This window comes from Trachypithecus francoisi, unplaced genomic scaffold (genome assembly GCF_009764315.1).
Source record: "Trachypithecus francoisi isolate TF-2019V2 unplaced genomic scaffold, Tfra_2.0 Lachesis_group0, whole genome shotgun sequence".
Lineage (NCBI taxonomy): Eukaryota > Metazoa > Chordata > Mammalia > Primates > Cercopithecidae > Trachypithecus > Trachypithecus francoisi.
This window is the reverse complement of record NW_022681453.1, coordinates 107,762,957-107,781,658: the sequence shown is the minus strand read 5'-3', so window position 1 is coordinate 107,781,658 and position 18,702 is coordinate 107,762,957. Positions and strand designations below refer to the sequence as shown.

General features: G+C 37.1%; 1 protein-coding gene across 6 annotated transcripts in view; it reads left to right on the top strand.

The window, feature by feature from the left end:
- The window catches only part of ROBO2 (roundabout guidance receptor 2), a 619,239-nt gene that overhangs the window by 459,686 nt on the left and 140,851 nt on the right, over positions 1-18,702 (top strand). The gene's annotated exons all lie outside the window — the stretch shown is intronic.

The window sequence follows — 18,702 nt, the reverse complement described above, 5'->3', positions numbered from 1 at the left end:
AGCATAATATTACTCCTATTTGAGGGTTATGGAAACAGAAGCTTAAACAAGTTAGGTTTTTAAGGCCACACATTAATAAGCATTAGGGCCAGACTGGACTTAGAATGTGTCTAGCATGAAATCTCTATTTTAAATGAGAGGGCATGATAATTATATGATTATTAATTTATTTAAGGATTTGAGCCACCTATTAATTTTATATTTTAGATACAAACTTAGATAATTGGTTAGAAATACTGTATTATGAATAACTAAATAAACATACTCTACAGCAATAGAGTTAAGCTAATTTTTAGACTGACTTCGTAAGCTGCACATAAACATAAAATGTCTTGCCATTATAAAAATTTAAACTTTGAACAGTTCAAGTTTACCTTCTTGGAAACTGAACATATAGATTTTGTTTTTACAAACAGGATTAATTGACAACTTTCAGATAGATGACAGAATGGGAGTTTTCCTGTGTTTTCATCAACTAGGTGCTAATAGTTGCTGTTAACACAAAACTAATTGCCACCTAGGGTGGGAGTGCACGTTGCCTGGTCCTGTGACCACATTGGCCCATCTGTTAAGAATCTCAGCTTAGGAACAATGCTGGAACTGGCATCCAATTTGGGTTCTGGCCAGTGGTCAACTAACAAGCTGGGACACACTTGGAAGATGAAATGCCTTGAAGTCAGAAATGCTCTGCTGTCCGTTAACTGACAGCTCTTGTATGTGGGCAGAGCCAAGACCAGGTGCCAGTATGCAGAGCAAAAGGATCTGTCTGCGTGCCACCTGTCACTGACATGTGCGTCATGTCCACAACAGGAGCCACAGTAGGTCTGCTTCTTCCATCAAAGTGTGGTTGTTAGAGTGTTCAGTCAGGCTGGGGTCGCGACTAGGGCAACATTTTACCTTAAACCAAACTGTAGGGCAAGCCAGAGGCTCACCATAAGATCCCTCTCATAGCATGCCATATCACACAGGTGGATGGAGATTTACCGTTAGAGACACTCTCCCCTGTACCTAGGTTCTCATGTTAACTCTAAACAAACGGTAAAAAAAAAAAAAGTTGTTTAATTATATTAACACAAGTACTTGTATGCATAAGACAATTTGTGGTTAGAATCATGCAAATAAATTTTAATCACCCCAGGGGTCATTCTAAAAATATATTTCTAACTGATTTTTGTTATTATTCTTAATAAGTTGAATTGTAAAGTGAGGCTGAAAGGTAAAATAGAATTTAAGAGGTCAGTGTTCTTATCCCAGCTCTGCCATAATTCATCATGTTATTTTAAGCAATTCATGTAACATGTCTGAGTACCAGAGTCCATATCTGCAAACTATGTTGGATTGAATGGTTTTGGTGCTGTCCTCAAATTCTGAAATTGTATGGTTCTATGGCAACCACTCAAAGCAATTAGAGAAGCATGGTAATTTTTTTTTTTTTCAATAGAAGAAAAAAAAAGAAACCAGAAAATGGAAATAAATGGACCTAAAGAAGAAAACTAATATTACCCATATATCTATTATCCAATGACAACCACATTTTATGTATAGAATGCATCTTGTAAACGTATTTATATTTTGGGCATATTTTTCATTCAAAATGGTTCTTGACCCTGAATTCTTACTTAGGCTTTTATTTTTAAAAAGTCAGAATTGATTCAAAATAGCTGTTTCTGACTGCATTTTCCTTTCCCATAAATATAATAGTAATAAATGATATTTACATAGTGCTTGCTCTATACCAGAAATACTCTAAGCATTTTACCATAGTGCTCTTTTATCTTTAGAAAATGCTGCCGGGCGCGGCGGCTCAAGCCTGTAATCCCAGCACTTTGAGAGGCTGAGACGGCGGATCACGAGGTCGGGAGATCGAGACCATCCTGGCTAACACGGTGAAACCCCGTCTCTACTAAAAATACAAAAAACTAGCCGGGCGAGGTGGCGGCGCCTGTGGTCCCAGCTCCTCGGGAGGCGGAGGCAGGAGAATGGCGGGAACCCGGGGGGCGGAGCTTGCAGGGAGCTGAGATCCGGCCACTGCGCTCCAGCCTGGGCCACAGAGCCAGACTCCGTCTCAAAAAAAAAAAAAAAAAAAAAAAAAATGCTATGATGTAAACATTATTATACTATAATATAAATATGAAAACTGATATGCAGAGATGGTAAATATGCCAACGTCACTCACCAAGTAAGGGACCTAGAATGTCTGGCTTCAAAGTCCACACTTTTGGCTTCTACATAGTGGTGCTGAGTGGGAACAACTTTTCTTCGTTTTTTATTTGGGATTGAAGATAAGGAAATAGCCTAGCATAGGCTTGCCTAGAAGTAGAATTTTTATCATATAGTCACAGAATACACCTATATAGTAAAGCACATATTAACGTTTTGAAATTTTTTTTTTTTTTTTTTTTTTGAGACGGAGTCTGGCTCTGTGGCCCAGGCTGGAGTGAGCGGCGCCATCTTGGCTCCCTGCAAGCTCCGCCCCGCGGGTTCCCGCCATTCTCCTGCCTCCGCCTCCCGAGGAGCTGGGACCACAGGCGCCGCCACCACGCCCGGCTCATTTTTTGTATTTTTATTAGAGACGAGGTTTCACTGTGTTAGCCAGGATGGTCTCCATCTCGTGACCTCGTGATCCACCCGCCTCGGCCTCCCAAAGTGCTGGGATTACAGGCTTGAGCCACCGCGCCCGGCCTGAAAATTTTTATTATAAGGGCACTTAGTTCCCATAATGTATGTTTATTATGTCAAGTAAATAAGTTTATGTCTTTTCCTTGAAAATCATTATTTTATACTACTTATTGACACAAAATTTAAAACAAATCTATTTTTTCTCATGGAATATTTTAACATATTCTTTCCTTCTCAACACTATATTGGGTAAGAAAAGATAATTTCACCGGAAACATATTAGAAGTTAAAGAAGTACTTGCTGGAGTCGAATAGTATGAGTAGAATATGATTGGCCCTCTCCATGCATGGGTGCTACATCTGTGGATTTAACCAATTCTGATTTAAAAAATAAATAAATAAAAATAAAAATAATACAAATAAAAATACAGTATTATAATTTGCATAGTATTTATATTAGATTCGATATGATAATCTATGATGATTGAAAGTTGCAGGAGCATGTGTACATAGGTTATACACAAATACTACATTATTTTATATAAAGGATTTAAATGTCCTCAGATTTTGGTATTTTCAGGGTTGTGGGGATGGCAGTCCTGGAACTAACCCCCAGTGGATACTGAGGGAGGACTATATATACATCTAGAATGATGAACTCTTGTAGGGTATGGCTAGTTTAATTCATCTTTCACATTCACTGCCTAACATAGTACTCAGACCAAATTTAAGTGTACTAACATATGGTGTGTATGGTCAAGAATAAAAAGTCTGTATTTTAAAATAAATAATAGAACTGTATTCCTTGTAACTCAAAGGATAAATTCTTGAGAGGAAGGCTAGATACCCCATTCTCTACGATGTGCTTATTTCACACTGCATGTCTGTATCAAATCATCTCATGTTCCCTACTATGTACCCACAAAAAATTTAAATATAAATTAAAAAAAATAATAATATAACTGACCAGGCACGGTGGCTCACGCCTGTAATCCCAGCACTTTGGGAGGCCGAGGCGGGCGGGTCACGAGGTCAGGAGATGGAGACCATCCTGGCTAACACGGTGAAACCCCGTCTCTACTAAAAATGCAAAAAATGAGCTAGGCGAGTTGGCGGCGCCTGTGGTCCCAGCTCCTCGGGAGGCTGAGGCAGGAGAATGGCGGGAACCCGCGGGGCGGAGCTTGCAGGGAGCCAAGATGGCGCCGCTCACTCCAGCCTGGGCCACAGAGCGAGTCTCCGTCTCAATCAATCAATCAATCAATAAAATAACAATAATAATAAAACTATTTGGAGGAAATTAAAACAGTTTCTTTAAAAATAAATCAATACGTAGTAAGAGTATGATTTTTGCTAATTTTCTGGTAATGTTTGAATATCAACAGTTCCATGGATGGTTATGAGTTAGCAGGTAGGACTGAATTCTAGGCTATATATTTTCTACCCAATAAATTTTTTTTTCATTTTTTTAAAAGCTATTTAATGATCCCTCAGGAAAAGTTGTTATTTGATACAATTATTTTAATTAACCGGTATGAATTAAAAGAGAAGGGATAAAAACAGAATAATTTCTGAGACCCAGTATTACAATTACATGAACAGGGAATACATCTTTGTTAGTGTGAGAAGGAGATATAATTGCCAAAGATAAGGGATGGCAGGACAAATAATTTCAATAATTTCCTAGTATTTCAGGGTATACCCCAATCCACTTCAGTAAAGTCATTTTTTGGAGGATTTCTGTTTTAGTTGTTACATAGTAATAACTCATTGGCGCTTCGTTTTAAAAGGCCATATTTGGAGGTGGGAGGTTAGCCTTAGGGCACAGTGAATCCTTGCCAGGAAATTAGAAGTCCCTATGAGAAGTGATTCATCTTATAGATCTATGGGATAACATCATAAGTAGATCTCAGTATAAAAATTCTGCCACTTATTCTTATGAGCATGATGTTAAAATTAGAAAAGGTATTGTAATACCATTCAACTCATTCATCAGTATAGACATCTGAAACCTTTATAAAGACGATCTGGTTGGGTATGCAATATCATCGCAATTATTTAAATAAATGTCAGTTATTCCAAAAATATGTCCTATGTCTGACACATGGTACTCACCAGTTAAGACATTCAGTGCAGTGGTTCTCAAAAAAAAAGATTATGTTCAATTAAAGCCATGAACATTCCAACCACTAACTCACATTTTCTAACGGTTTGTCCAAATATTTACCACCACAAACAACAGAAACAAAAAAGTCAAAGAGACTTGTTATCTTTATTTGAGAGATTATTTAAAAGTGAGAAAGAAAATGTTTTTATCTTCGTTATGAAAATAATTTATAGTAAGACAAATATATAGTTGTTTTTCTCAAACATAAACCCCAAATCTCCAATGTAGACTAATCAAATATTATATATCAAGAATTATTTCAAAAATAATCTCATTCATTGAATATTCTGTGTTGATTTTTCAAGAAATAAAAAAAATGAGATTGTTCTCAAGGATTTTAGTAGGGAGTGTGAGATATGCATAACATTATTAAATAAGGTGAACTATATAAAAACTATGATATTTGAGGCTCTTTATGGCTTCAGAAAATAAAAGATAGTCTATTCCTGCATGAAACTAGAGATAGGTCTGAAAGGGAAAATTGAATTTTCGTAAGTGGAGCTGCAACGGCTATTTCAAAAGAAGGAAGCAGGATGAAAAAGCTTTGGAAAGCGTAGGCCAACAATTAGTGATTCGGTTTGCCTGGAACATAGAGGAGTGGTACTTAAGGCCACAAAGGTTAGTTGAGGTTCTATTATGAAAGCCTTTAATTTCAAGTGAAGTGTTTGTATGGAATACATCATAAGATGGGGATTAATTGAAGTACATTGAATAGAAATGTATCTTTGTGTCTACCTTTAGAAAATTGATTCTTTTATGTAGACTAGCTTGGAACAGAGAAAGTTTGGAAGTAGGCACACCTGGTAGGAAGCTGTCTGAAATATAGTTTAGGGAATATATTGAGGTATTGCCTGTGAGTTACACACATATGAACATTAATACATGTGGTAATACAAGAAAATCTTTTTTTTTTTTTTCCAATTGGAAGATAATTGTATGTCTGAGTTATTGGAAAGAGATTAAAAGTAATGCTGAGGTTTATAACTTGGGTGCCTGGTCAAAAGGTGTTGTGTTCAATAAATACAGAAGTCAAAATGTATTATCTCATCATTTTTAATCATGTAATAGTATTTTCTGTCACTGAATCCAAGGTAGCATTGCTTGTGAGATTTAACAGTACTTTTTCTTCCAGTTAAGGAGAGGAAAAATGACCAAATCAACTGTGATATACCATCTATGATAAGATAATTCCTAATTTTGGAGGTGTTAAAATATAAAAAATGTGCATCTTAAAACATATTAAATATGGGAGTAATAGCTCATATTTACAAGTGCTTTCCTTAGAAATAGCTCATTTAATCTTTCCAATTTTCTTATGAAACAGGCACTCTTACTGTTATTTGATAAATGAAGAATCTGAGGGGCAAATTTAAGTGATAGAGATTTGAATACAAATACAAATCCAAGGACCACTTCCTTGACTACTATCTACAGTAATTCATTTCTAATAAAACATATTCAAAAATAATAACAGAAACTAATTTTATTTCAAGGGCCCACTGGCTTTCTGCTTAGTGGCTACACAATATTTTTAATTAATGCTTCCAACAGCCTTGAAGTATGAATTCCTTCTTCAAGCAGAGGAGAAAACTGAAGGTTAGAGACAGTGAAAAACATGCTCGAGGTCATAGGAAACATGGTAACAAAACTGGATTCAAACCTCAGCTCTCTGTAATATTAAAAGCTTGTGCTCATGTCTTATGTTGGATCCGGGACCCTCTTCATTCCGTGTGTTAGTCTATGGCTGGTAACATTTTGTTTTGTATATTTCTATATAACTCTCTAAACTTGAAAAACTCATACAGAGTCTGAAGTTCAGTAAACAGAAAATAAAGTGATTCTTCTGCTCAAAATATACTGTGTGGTGTCACCAGTGTCTCCATTGTGCACACTTGGAACAATTTTCTAAGAGAAAATAGTGCTTAGATCATCATTCTTATAATTATTTCTTTATCTCCCCAACTCCCTTTGCCTCATTTATCTTCAATTCTAAATATCCAGTCCTGTGACTGACACATGGTACTCACGAGTTAGGCCTTTAGTGCAGTGATTCTTAACTAGGGGCAAATTTGCTTTCCCCATTCCCTGATAGACATTTGGCAATGTCTGGTGACATTTTTGATTGCCACATTTGGAAGACTGGGTGCTACTGGCATCTAGTGGGTAGACACCAAGAATGTGGCTAAACATCTGACTATGCACCGGACAACTCCCACAGTAAAGAAGAAAGAATCTGACCCAAAATGCTGATAATGTTGAGGTTAAGAAACACTGATTTCATGGAAAAAATCAATCTGGGCATTGCTCAATTAGTTATTTTATGTAATTTTCATTTTTTGTTTTTAATGTTAGGGCAAAAATAATAGAATATAATTCACTGAAATAGACTTCAAATATAATAACCTTTTTTTGTTGCCTTAGATATGATGGTTATGCAAAATGGGATAAATGAATAATATCATAATTTGGTTTGATGTAGGCATGTCATCATTTAACACAAGAAGAGGACCTGTTGGTTTTCTAGTGATTTGAGATGAATGGATATTTCCACCTTTTCTAGAATATATAAGGCAGATAATTGTTCTTTATATTCCTTGCAAATATTTGCTGAATTGACGAAACTAGTGAAGAATATCTTAATTAGAGAAGTGTTCAAACCTCATTTTCAAATAGACCTGCAAACCCACAAGTTATGCGAAACATTTAATGATCAGAAGTGTTCCTACGAGGTTGTATGAAATTCATGAATTACTCCATAAACACGTTTCAAGAGGAAGTTTCTCTTGGCCAAAGAAAAAGGAAGAAGAAGAGAGCCTTTTGAATCTTCCACAGCATCCCGGACTGAACATCCCTCTGATAATGTCGTCTCTTCCCCAGCTAGTTCTCAGTTTGAACACTGATGAAGGAGACTTCTTAGCATTTGTCCAACAAAGACAGCAAGGCCGCCAAATAGATGGCACATTCGGAAATGCATTTGACCCAGTTTACCGTGAATGGGCTGCCTCTTATCACAGCATTTCTTCTTGCACAGGGAAGACTGTATCACAGCGTTTCTTCTTACACAGGGAAGACTGTATCACAGCGTTTCTTCTTGCACAGGGAAGACCGTATCACAGCGTTTCTTCTTACACGGGGAAGACCGTATCACAGCGTTTCTTCTTGCACGGGGAAGACCGTATCACAGCGTTTCTTCTTGCACGGGGAAGACCGTATCACAGCGTTTCTTCTTGCACGGGGAAGACCGTATCACAGCGTTTCTTCTTGCACGGGGAAGACCGTATCACAGCGTTTCTTCTTGCACGGGGAAGACCGTATCACAGCGTTTCTTCTTGCACGGGGAAGACCGTATCACAGCGTTTCTTCTTGCACGGGGAAGACTGTATCACAGCGTTTCTTCTTGCACGGGGAAGACTGTATCACAGCGTTTCTTCTTGCACGGGGAAGACTGTATCACAGCGTTTCTTCTTGCACGGGGAAGGCTGTATCACAGCGTTTCTTCTTGCACGGGGAAGGCTGTATCACAGCGTTTCTTCTTGCACGGGGAAGGCCGTATCACAGCGTTTCTTCTTGCACGGGGAAGGCCGTATCACAGCGTTTCTTCTTGCACGGGGAAGGCCGTATCACAGCGTTTCTTCTTGCACGGGGAAGGCGTATCACAGCGTTTCTTCTTGCACGGGGAAGGCTGTATCACAGCGTTTCTTCTTGCACAGGGAAGACTGTATCACAGCGTTTCTTCTTGCATAGGGAAGACTGCGAGAATGGCCTCTGCCTATCTGAAAACTTCCAGTCTGCTCTGTGAGCGCTGTGGATTCTTGTGGATGTGATCCCTGAAGTCCTCTCCTAAAAGGACTTAAAGTTTGGGATAATTTCTACCCAAACACACAGCTGTGAGCTATATCTACTTTTCCAAATCTGATAATGCAATTCTAATCCTATTGTAAAACCAGTTTTGAAAGTATTTAATCCAGTAAAACAATTATTTCTAAATGAAGGGATAACTTAACTTGCTTCCACAACTTTATTGGTTCCAATAAGAACAAATGTTCTTCTTAGTTGTTCTTCTTAGTTGTAATATATTTCTATTTTTAACAGTAAATTTCCAAGTTCTACTTAGTTAAGAACTTACTGCAAATAATACCTGCAATATTTTTTAAAGTATTTAAAATTAATAAATTCAGGAAGTTGCACCAGATTTTGTTTAAATAATCTATGAAAAGTTAGTGGGAAATTTGTCAAAAGAGTGTTGCATATTAAGGACGATAATGAAAATAATGAAATACTCCTTTCTGATCATGATAAAGCAAAGAAACAAGAAACTCTTTCTCTATAATCTAATCTCTATAATGCTTTGGATTCGGTCTTAAATGAATGTAGAAAGAAGAAGTACATGATTTCACAAAGCACCTATATATCTTGTTCTCAGAACTGCAGGGAACTTTAATGATTATTCTGATTTTCACTAAATTGAAAGTTCCAGCCATCTCTATATGTCTTTCTCAAAATTTTGCAAACAGGTCTCTATATTTGAATCTCTAGTCTTTAAATATGTATTTATATAGTATATATAATTTTCAAATATACAGTAAAATCGTGAAAGTTTTATATATTACAAAAATTTATATATAACATATTGTAAAATGTTATAAGCTATACAGTAAAAGTTACATGTTATATATAAATGTATATATTCAAAGTTTAGAGATTTATACGTATTTTTAAGATAGTATAAGATAAATATATACATGTTAAATATATAAATATATTTAAATCTCTAAATGTTTAGGTGTTCTCAATTTAGTGAAAACCAGAACAACTATAGTTGATTTTAAAGTTCCCTGCATTTTTGGGAACAGTAACGTAATTGTCAGTGATAGGTCAATGGACTTTCTGCAGCTATTCATAGTGTAATGACAAAAAATAATGACTACAATGTCAGTGATTTAAAATATTCTAAGTAAATTCTAAAATTATGGCAAGTTCTTTCATGTTAATATTTGGTATAAATGAAGGGTTTATCAATAATGGAATACATTTATAATTTTTATCATATGCCTTTTAACATAAACTGAATTTTTTATCTTAAAATATTTTTTAAAAACTTAATTTTTATCTTAAAATATTTTTAAAAAACAACTTTTAGACCTTGCTCTTTTTTTACTGCTGAAGAGCAAACTTCGGTTTCTTCATGTAGGCAACAGAGGTGCATGTGTGAGGGGAGAAAATGAAATTTTTTCTCAACTCTCATAAGTTTGTAGTTGGGATAGACTCCTTCAACAAAACACAGGTTAACAAGAGGAAACAGGTTTATTAATGAGTGTAGTGTACGTCAGAATGAGAGATAACTCAAAGCAGTGGTTTATGAGTCTGGTTTCCATATTATCTTCAACAAAAAACGTCAATTTTAGAAAAGTGACAAGACAAAGTAATCCTAGGCTTCAAAGGCAGGAGAATAGGAAAGAGTAGTTTGCTCCCAGATGCTTCTGGTGCCATCTCTAAGCTGATAAAGGTTGCAAGGGAGAAATTACAGTCTGTCTTCAGGTGGGAAGATAGGAAGGAGGATAGAAAGACCCTTTGTATTTGTAAATTTCTGTCCTGTCTTCAGCAAACACAAAGGAAAAGCAGCAAGTTCCCCTGCATCTTGTCTTTGCCCAGCTTAACAATCCTTCATGCATTAGGGTATGGTTTCTTTCATAAGGTTTTCAGGCTAAATAATAGAACAAAGACAGGTGTGAGCAAGGATATTCTCTTTAACTTATATCTACCTTAAGCTATAACTTACAACTATAACTTACAACTACCTTGAACTAGGTTCCAGGGTGCCTCCTGGGTCCTGTGAAAAACTGTGTTAATTGTGTTAATATTCAGAATTGGAAGGGATTGGACATAGAGAGAATATTTGAAGTGGAAAATGATGAATAGGAAGATAAGTTCAGTAAACAGAAAATGAAGTGATTCTTCTACTGAAAATATACTGTGTCGTGTCCCCAGTGTCTCCATTGTGAACACTTGGCATTTTGTCATGAGCAATGTTTGATGCCAAAGAAAGAACATAACCTTCCTCCTTCTGCATGTGTACAGCCTTGGTTTATTCCCTCATGAACAAATTTGTCATGACTGCCTAGGTTCAAGTAACTGTACTACTTGTATTCTGAGGATACAACCGTTAATAAAAGGGACAGGACCATGCTTTTATGGAGCTTGAAATCTAGAGGTATAAGTAGATATTTTTAATCCTATGTCAGCATGAGCAGAAGTAGGTGGGCTAATGGGAGAGAGAGATGGGAGGTATGGAGAGTGGACCAGATGTGAAAGCTCAGCATATGCAGGGATGCAAGAGACAGCCCGAGAATTCTGGGGTATAGTTGAATGCTCGAGTGTAAGAGGGGGCTAGCGAAGTGGCCAGAGACTGATGAAGATGTCACATGTAGACTGAGTTCAGAAGTTTGAATTACTCCCTGAGCCCTCCAGAGAGCCAGTCAAGGGTGAATTGAAGTTTTTGTTAGTCTACTGTATATATTTAAAGAAGACGGTAAACTGTTGTATTAATATAAAATTCGGGCTTTGCCAGGCAAATGCAACATTAAAGCAAGGAACAAGATAATTGAAGATATAGACAAGCAACTTATGGACCATGACATCTAAGCAGGGTAGAGAAAGTAACAAAGATACAAAGGGTTGAGAGAGAGACATGGAGGAAGAGGTTCAGTCTGTGAACTGATTAAGTGAGGAAGACACAACCAAGGTTATGGCAGGATCAGACATTTGAACCTGAGATTTCAAAGGCAAAGCCATTCCAAAGGCCAGAGAGGACAATGGCCAAAAAGAGATAGAGACAATAATATCACTGGAAGTGGTGATAAGAATGAAGTGAGGTCAGCTATGGAAAATGTTAGATGACATTTATTGAGGATTTACTATGTGCCTTGTGCAAATCTCAAAACTCTGAATGTATTGAATCATTTAGCTCTTACAACAGCCCTGTGAGTTAAGGCCTATTATCATCTTAAGGAAGAAGAAATTCTAAATATTTCATTTCAAAACTGGATGACATGAGACTCAATGAAGCTGAATTTTGTTTTGGTTTGCTGTATTTGATTTGCATGAGAGAGAATAAGTATCTCATTCAAGTAATATTTATTGAGTAATTACTCTGCGTCAGACACGGAGTCATTGCTTGGAATGGTTGGAGGTGTGGTCTTCATTTTCCCTTTCCCTTTGCCTTTACTCCAGAAGGCAAACCCTCAGGAAAGAGCCAGATTTGCATTAAGGCATGGAGGAGAAATATCTGAGAAAGACAGACGAAAAGGACACTTCACAAAGCAGGAAACAGGCAGTTTAGAAAGCACAGTGAAAAATCCTTAGGAGATGGCCACAAAAATTTTGTGAAGGGTTATATTAGAGGAGATGAAACTCATTTCAGAGGAAACAAAAAACAAGAGAATAAGATGACAGGAGAAGATGGAAACTTGGGTGATGAACAAAAACAACAGGCTGGGAACTTTACAGCTGGCCACAAATTTGCCAAGAGAATTAATCCCTGGAGTCTCCCATGTTTGCCATAGGAATGGAAGATGGGAGAGACGGGCACTCAGAAGACAGCCACAGGCTCCACTGGTTAAAACTTGGAAGGAGTTCTGGCTTAGGGTGAGCAGGATGCTTGGACCTCTGAAAGAGCCCAGCTGAAGTTTGGTTTCATTGCCCACACTCCAGAGAGAGGCTCTAGTTCCAAGGTGGTCAGTACCCAAATTCCTTGGCATCGGTTCAAGTCCTAGTCTTTTTGGCCTAGTTACCTTATGAGCGGAAATCTGCACTTCATTAAATAATGATTGTCCAATTGTGGTAAACATCTTTTTCGTTTGTTTGTCTTTGCTTAGTTTTGTAGTTGGAAAACGTCTTGCTCTCTCAGCTGTGCGAAAGGAAGATTAGCATAGGGATTTTGCATTGATGGGTCAGGCAGACGAGAGAGCCAGTGGTCACTGGAGGGTGAAGGTAAGCAGTGTGGTAGAGCATGGGAAGTCAAGAGAGGCTAAAATATTGTTTGGCTTGGTTAATTAAGACAAGATGAGGAGGCCACCATATTTCAAGCTTCATTTTGGTTTTCTGTCGAGGTCTTCGGAACAGAACAGCAAGCACACTTGAATAACCTTGCATCTTACTAGTTCCCTGGAAGTGTAACCTCCCAGGGTTTTTTATTTCTTTTGTTTTACAATGAATGCTGTGAAAATTTTCATTTTCTTAAAAGGATATCTGTCTCTCATACTTCTGTAAGATGCCCTGCCCAGAAATTGCTTGCAACCTCATCCCTGAGAGAACTGGCAAATACTCACTTCACCCAAACTGTAAACTTTAGCCTCATTATATTGTAGACAAAAAGAAAAGTGTGACCTATGGTTGTCTACAGATTAAAAACAAACACTCAGTCTGTACCAACCAAATAATGGCTTATTGTGTTCATTTTGGGGTCTCAGGCCTGAAAGGTGATTTAAGAGCTTGCCTTTAGAATACATCTTAAATATTAAAGATTAAGAAAGCATCATATGGAATTAGATTGCCAATAAGTGCTTATGTGATTCTTAATAACAGTTTCGAGTGTTGCCTGTGTGAAGATATTACTTGAAAAATTGTGAATGGAGAGATCATTTTAGAAAAATTGAGCAACATTTCCTATTTTCAGCTCTCAAAACTGAAAGAGGTAGAAGATGTAACTTTCTCCAGGAAAGTTTATAGTCCATAGACGTGTGCCTTGAGTAAACCTGTGAGTTACCAAAATGCATGTTTTAATGTAATTGAATAACACTGTCAGCAAGTTCTAGATGGACGGATCTCCATGTCCATAACATGGCACAGGGGAACTGATTAGTGGGTATGTATAAAAAATCAGTACAGGGTTCCATAAGATGAATAAGTGATTTTATCCTAAAAATTCTTCTGTTGAAAGTAAGACAATACACTACATGACATTTTCATAGAAAGCTCCACAGTGACATTGTCTGGACTTATGGAACTATGGATGCCTATAGTTATAGACCTTTACTTTCTGAAAGAGTCTGAAAGGTATAGGTTGACCTTCAGCTATTTGAATTGAGTGGAAGTGTTTCGAAAATTGAAACCAAACTTTTCAGGTCTCCTTAAAGGGAAAGAAACATTTACTCATATAGACATTAAATGTTTCCTGGTTCATTTAATACTTTTTACTATTGGCCAACTTAACGATTAACACAGCAGATGCATAATAAAATTTTAAGTGCTAATTCAAAACACTTGTTCTAGAATTGGAGCCAGAAATCTTATAATAAGAAGTAGTAGGTGATTTCGAAAACTAAGCATGTTGAGAAAATAAATTTCCTTCCATGAAAAACAAAGGTGCTTTTGAGATGAGAATGGCCAGTCAGGAAGTTTTATAGAGTCCTCACATAACTCAAACAAGGTGATGAGATACACAGGCTTGAGCTAAGCATGATAAAATGCCAGTTTGTAATAAAAATTTTAATTTATATTTCTTAATTTGTTTTCTCCTCCTAAATTCTATGGTCATTGTGGAAGGCTTGGGAATCCCTAAATTGTCTGAATTATATTCTTAAAATCTAGAAAATCATGAGAAGTTCCTACCCCTGAGGCTTAATGTGCATCAAGAATTGCAAAGTATGAGTAATGAATAAAATGTGGTTATAAAGTTTTGCCAGTTTTCAATTCCTGTTTGACATTTTAAAAGTAAATTTAGCTGTATAGGAAATTTTTCCACTAGGTATGAAAGCAGGTATGTTTATGAGGAAAAAATAACACAGATTATTTTATGTAAATTTGGACGTGGTTTTAGAGTATAGTACTTTGTTTTGTAAAACATACTTAATATTTCTCTTTTGAAGCACTTTTAAGATTATTCTTCAAATATAAGATCACACACAGAATGATGCATGCAAACTGTGGTTTTAAGTATTAAAATAAATTTACTTTGTTTTGTTTATTATTCAGCTGAACAGATGGTAATGATTTTGACACAATACAGTTTTCGTTTTCTTTTTTCCTTCCTTGAGGAAAAAAAAAAACAAAACACAAAAACACGGAGCTGCTTCTCCACTTTGTCACAGCTGGTTACCAATCAATCTCAGTTCACGGTACAGTGATGATAGCACATGTTGTCCAGGGGCCAAATCTGATTGGGTTGCATTTTTTAGCAGTGTTTCATATCAGAAAAAATAAGGTCTCTCTATGGTGGGGACTGTCAGCACACGATTGTACAATTCTCATTAATCAAACTTGGCAACACTGATTGCATTTATTTAAATCAAAGACTGCCAGATTTCAAAATGGAAATCACCAAATTTCTATTTGAATTTCCTCATCAGTAGTGTTTTGTTATGTTTCTTTTTTTTTTTTTTTTTTTTTTTTTTTTTTTTCAATTCTTTTTTTTTTTTTTATTATACTTTAAGTTCTAGGGTACATGTGCATGACGTTTATATCATGTATAACTCCCCAATGCAATCCCTCCCTCCTCCCCCCTCCCCATGATAGGCCCCAGTGTGTGATGTTCCCCTTCCCGAGTCCAAGTGATCTCATTGTTCAGTTCCCACCTATGAGTGAGAACATGCGGTGTTTGGTTTCTCTTCTTGTGATAGTTTGCTAAGAATGATGGTTTCCAGCTGCATCCATGTCCCTACAAAGGACGCAAACTCATCCTTTTTGATGGCTGCATAGTATTCCATGGTGTATATGTGCCACATTTTCTTAATCCAGTCTGTCACAGATGGACATTTGGGTTGATTCCAAGTCTTTGCTATTGTGAATAGTGCCGCAATAAACATACGTGTGCATGTGTCTTTGTAGTAGAGTAATTTATAATCCTTTGGGTATATACCCAGTAGTGGGATGGCTGGGTCATATGGTACATCTAGTTCTAGATCCTTGAGGAATCGCCATACTGTTTTCCATAATGGTTGAACTAGTTTACAATCCCACCAACAGTGTAAAAGTGTTCCTATTTCTCCACATCCTCTCCAACACCTGTTGTTTCCTGACTTCTTAATGATTGCCATTCTAACTGGTGTGAGATGGTATCTCATTGTGGTTTTGATTTGCATTTCTCTGATGGCCAGTGATGATGAGCATTTTTTCATGTGTCTGTTGGCTGTATGAATGTCTTCTTTTGAGAAATGTCTGTTCATATCCTTTCCCCACTTTTTGATGGGGTTGTTTGTTTTTTTCTTGTATATTTGTTTGAGTTCTTTGTAGATTCTGGATATTAGCCCTTTGTCAGATGAGTAGGTTGCAAAAATTTTTTCCCATTCTGTAGGTTGCCTGTTCACTCTGATGGTAGTTTCTTTTGCTGTGCAAAAGCTCTTTAGTTTAATTAGATCCCATGTGTCAATTTTGGCTTTTGCTGCCGTTGCTTTTGGTGTTTTAGACATGAAGTCCTTGCCCATGCCTATGTCCTGAATGGTACTACCTAGATTTTCTTCTAGGGTTTTTATGGTATTAGGTCTAACATTTAAGTCTCTAATCCATCTTGAATTAATTTTCGTATAAGGGGTAAGGAAAGGATCCAGTTTCAGCTTTCTACTTATGGCTAGCCAATTTTCCCAGCACCATTTATTAAATAGGGAATCCTTTCCCCATTTCTTGTTTCTCTCAGGTTTGTCAAAGATCAGATGGCTGTAGATGTGTGGTATTATTTCTGAGGACTCTGTTCTGTTCCATTGGTCTATATCTCTGTTGTGGTACCAGTACCATGCTGTTTTGGTTACTGTAGCCTTGTAGTATAGTTTGAAGTCAGGTAGCGTGACGCCTCCAGCTTTGTCCTTTTGACTTAGGATTGTCTTGGCAATGCGGGCTCTTTTTTGGTTCCATATGAACTTTAAAGCCGTTTTTTCCAATTCTGTGAAGAAAGTCATTGGTAGCTTGATGGGGATGGCATTGAATCTATAAATAACCTTGGGCAGTATGGCCATTTTCACGATATTGATTCTTCCTATCCATGAGCATGGTATGTTCTTCCATTTGTTTGTGTCCTCTTTGATTTCACTGAGCAGTGGTTTGTAGTTCTCCTTGAAGAGGTCCTTTACATCCCTTGTAAGTTGGATTCCTAGGTATTTTATTCTCTTTGAAGCAATTGTGAATGGAAGTTCATTCCTGATTTGGCTCTCTGCTTGTCTGTTACTGGTGTATAAGAATGCTTGTGATTTTTGCACATTAATTTTGTATCCTGAGACTTTGCTGAAGTTGCTTATCAGCTTAAGGAGATTTTGGGCTGAGACAATGGGGTTTTCTAAATATACAATCATGTCATCTGCAAACAGGGACAATTTGACTTCTTCTTTTCCTAACTGGATACCCTTGATTTCTTTCTCTTGCCTGATTGCCCTAGCCAGAACTTCCAACACTATGTTGAATAGGAGTGGTGAGAGAGGGCATCCCTGTCTTGTGCCAGTTTTCAAAGGGAATTTTTCCAGTTTTTGCCCATTCAGTATGATATTAGCTGTGGGTTTGTCATAAATAGCTCTTATTATTTTGAGGTACGTTCCATCAATACCAATTTATTGAGCGTTTTTAGCATAAAGGGCTGTTGAATTTTGTCAAAAGCCTTTTCTGCATCTATTGAGATAATCATGTGGTTCTTGTCTTTGGTTCTGTTTATATGCTGGATTACGTTTATTGATTTGCGAATGTTGAACCAGCCTTGCATCCCAGGGATGAAGCCCACTTGATCATGGTGGATAAGCTTTTTGATGTGCTGCTGAATCCGGTTTGCCAGTATTTTATTGAGGATTTTTGCATCGATGTTCATCAGGGATATTGGTCTAAAATTCTCTTTTTTTGTTGTGTCTCTGCCAGGCTTTGGTATCAGGATGATGTTGGCCTCATAAAAAGAGTTAGGGAGGATTCCCTCTTTTTCTATTGATTGAAATAGTTTCAGAAGGAATGGTACCAGCTCCTCCTTGTACCTCTGGTAGAATTCAGCTGTGAATCCATCTGGTCCTGGACTTTTTTTGGTGGTAGGCTATTAATTGTTGCCTCAATTTCAGAGCCTGCTATTGGTCTATTCAGGGATTCAACTTCTTCCTGGTTTAGTCTTGGGAGAGTGTAAGTGTCCAGGAAATTATCCATTTCTTCTAGATTTTCTAGTTGATTTGCATAGAGGCATTTATAGTATTCTCTGATGGTTGTTTGTATTTCTGTGGGGTCGGTGGTGATATCCCCTTTATCATTTTTTATTGCGTCTATTTGATTCCTCTCTCTTTTCTTCTTTATTAGTCTAGCTAGCGGTCTGTCAATTTTGTTTATCTTTTCAAAAAACCAACTCCTGGATTCATTGATTTTTTGGAGGGTTTTTTGTGTCTCTATCTCCTTCAGTTCTGCTCTGATCTTAGTTATTTCTTGCCTTCTGCTAGCTTTTGAATGTGTTTGCTCTTGCCTCTCTAGTTCTTTTAATTGTGATGTTAGAGTGTCAATTTTAGATCTCTCCTGCTTTCTCTTGTGGGCATTTAGTGCTATAAATTTCCCTCTACACACTGCTTTAAATGTGTCCCAGAGATTCTGGTATGTTGTATCTTTGTTCTCATTGGTTTCAAAGAACATCTTTATTTCTGCTTTCATTTCGTTATGTACCCAGTAGTCATTCAGGAGCAGGTTGTTCAGTTTCCATGTAGTTGAGCGGTTTTGATTGAGTTTCTTAGTCCTGAGTTCTAGTTTGATTGCACTGTGGTCTGAGAGACAGTTTGTTATAATTTCTGTTCTTGTACATTTGCTGAGGAGTGCTTTACTTCCAATTATGTGGTCAATTTTGGAATAAGTGCGATGTGGTGCTGAGAAGAATGTATATTCTGTTGATTTGGGGTGGAGAGTTCTATAGATGTCTATTAGGTCCGCTTGGTGCAGAGATGAGTTCAATTCCTGGATATCCTTGTTAACTTTCTGTCTCGTTG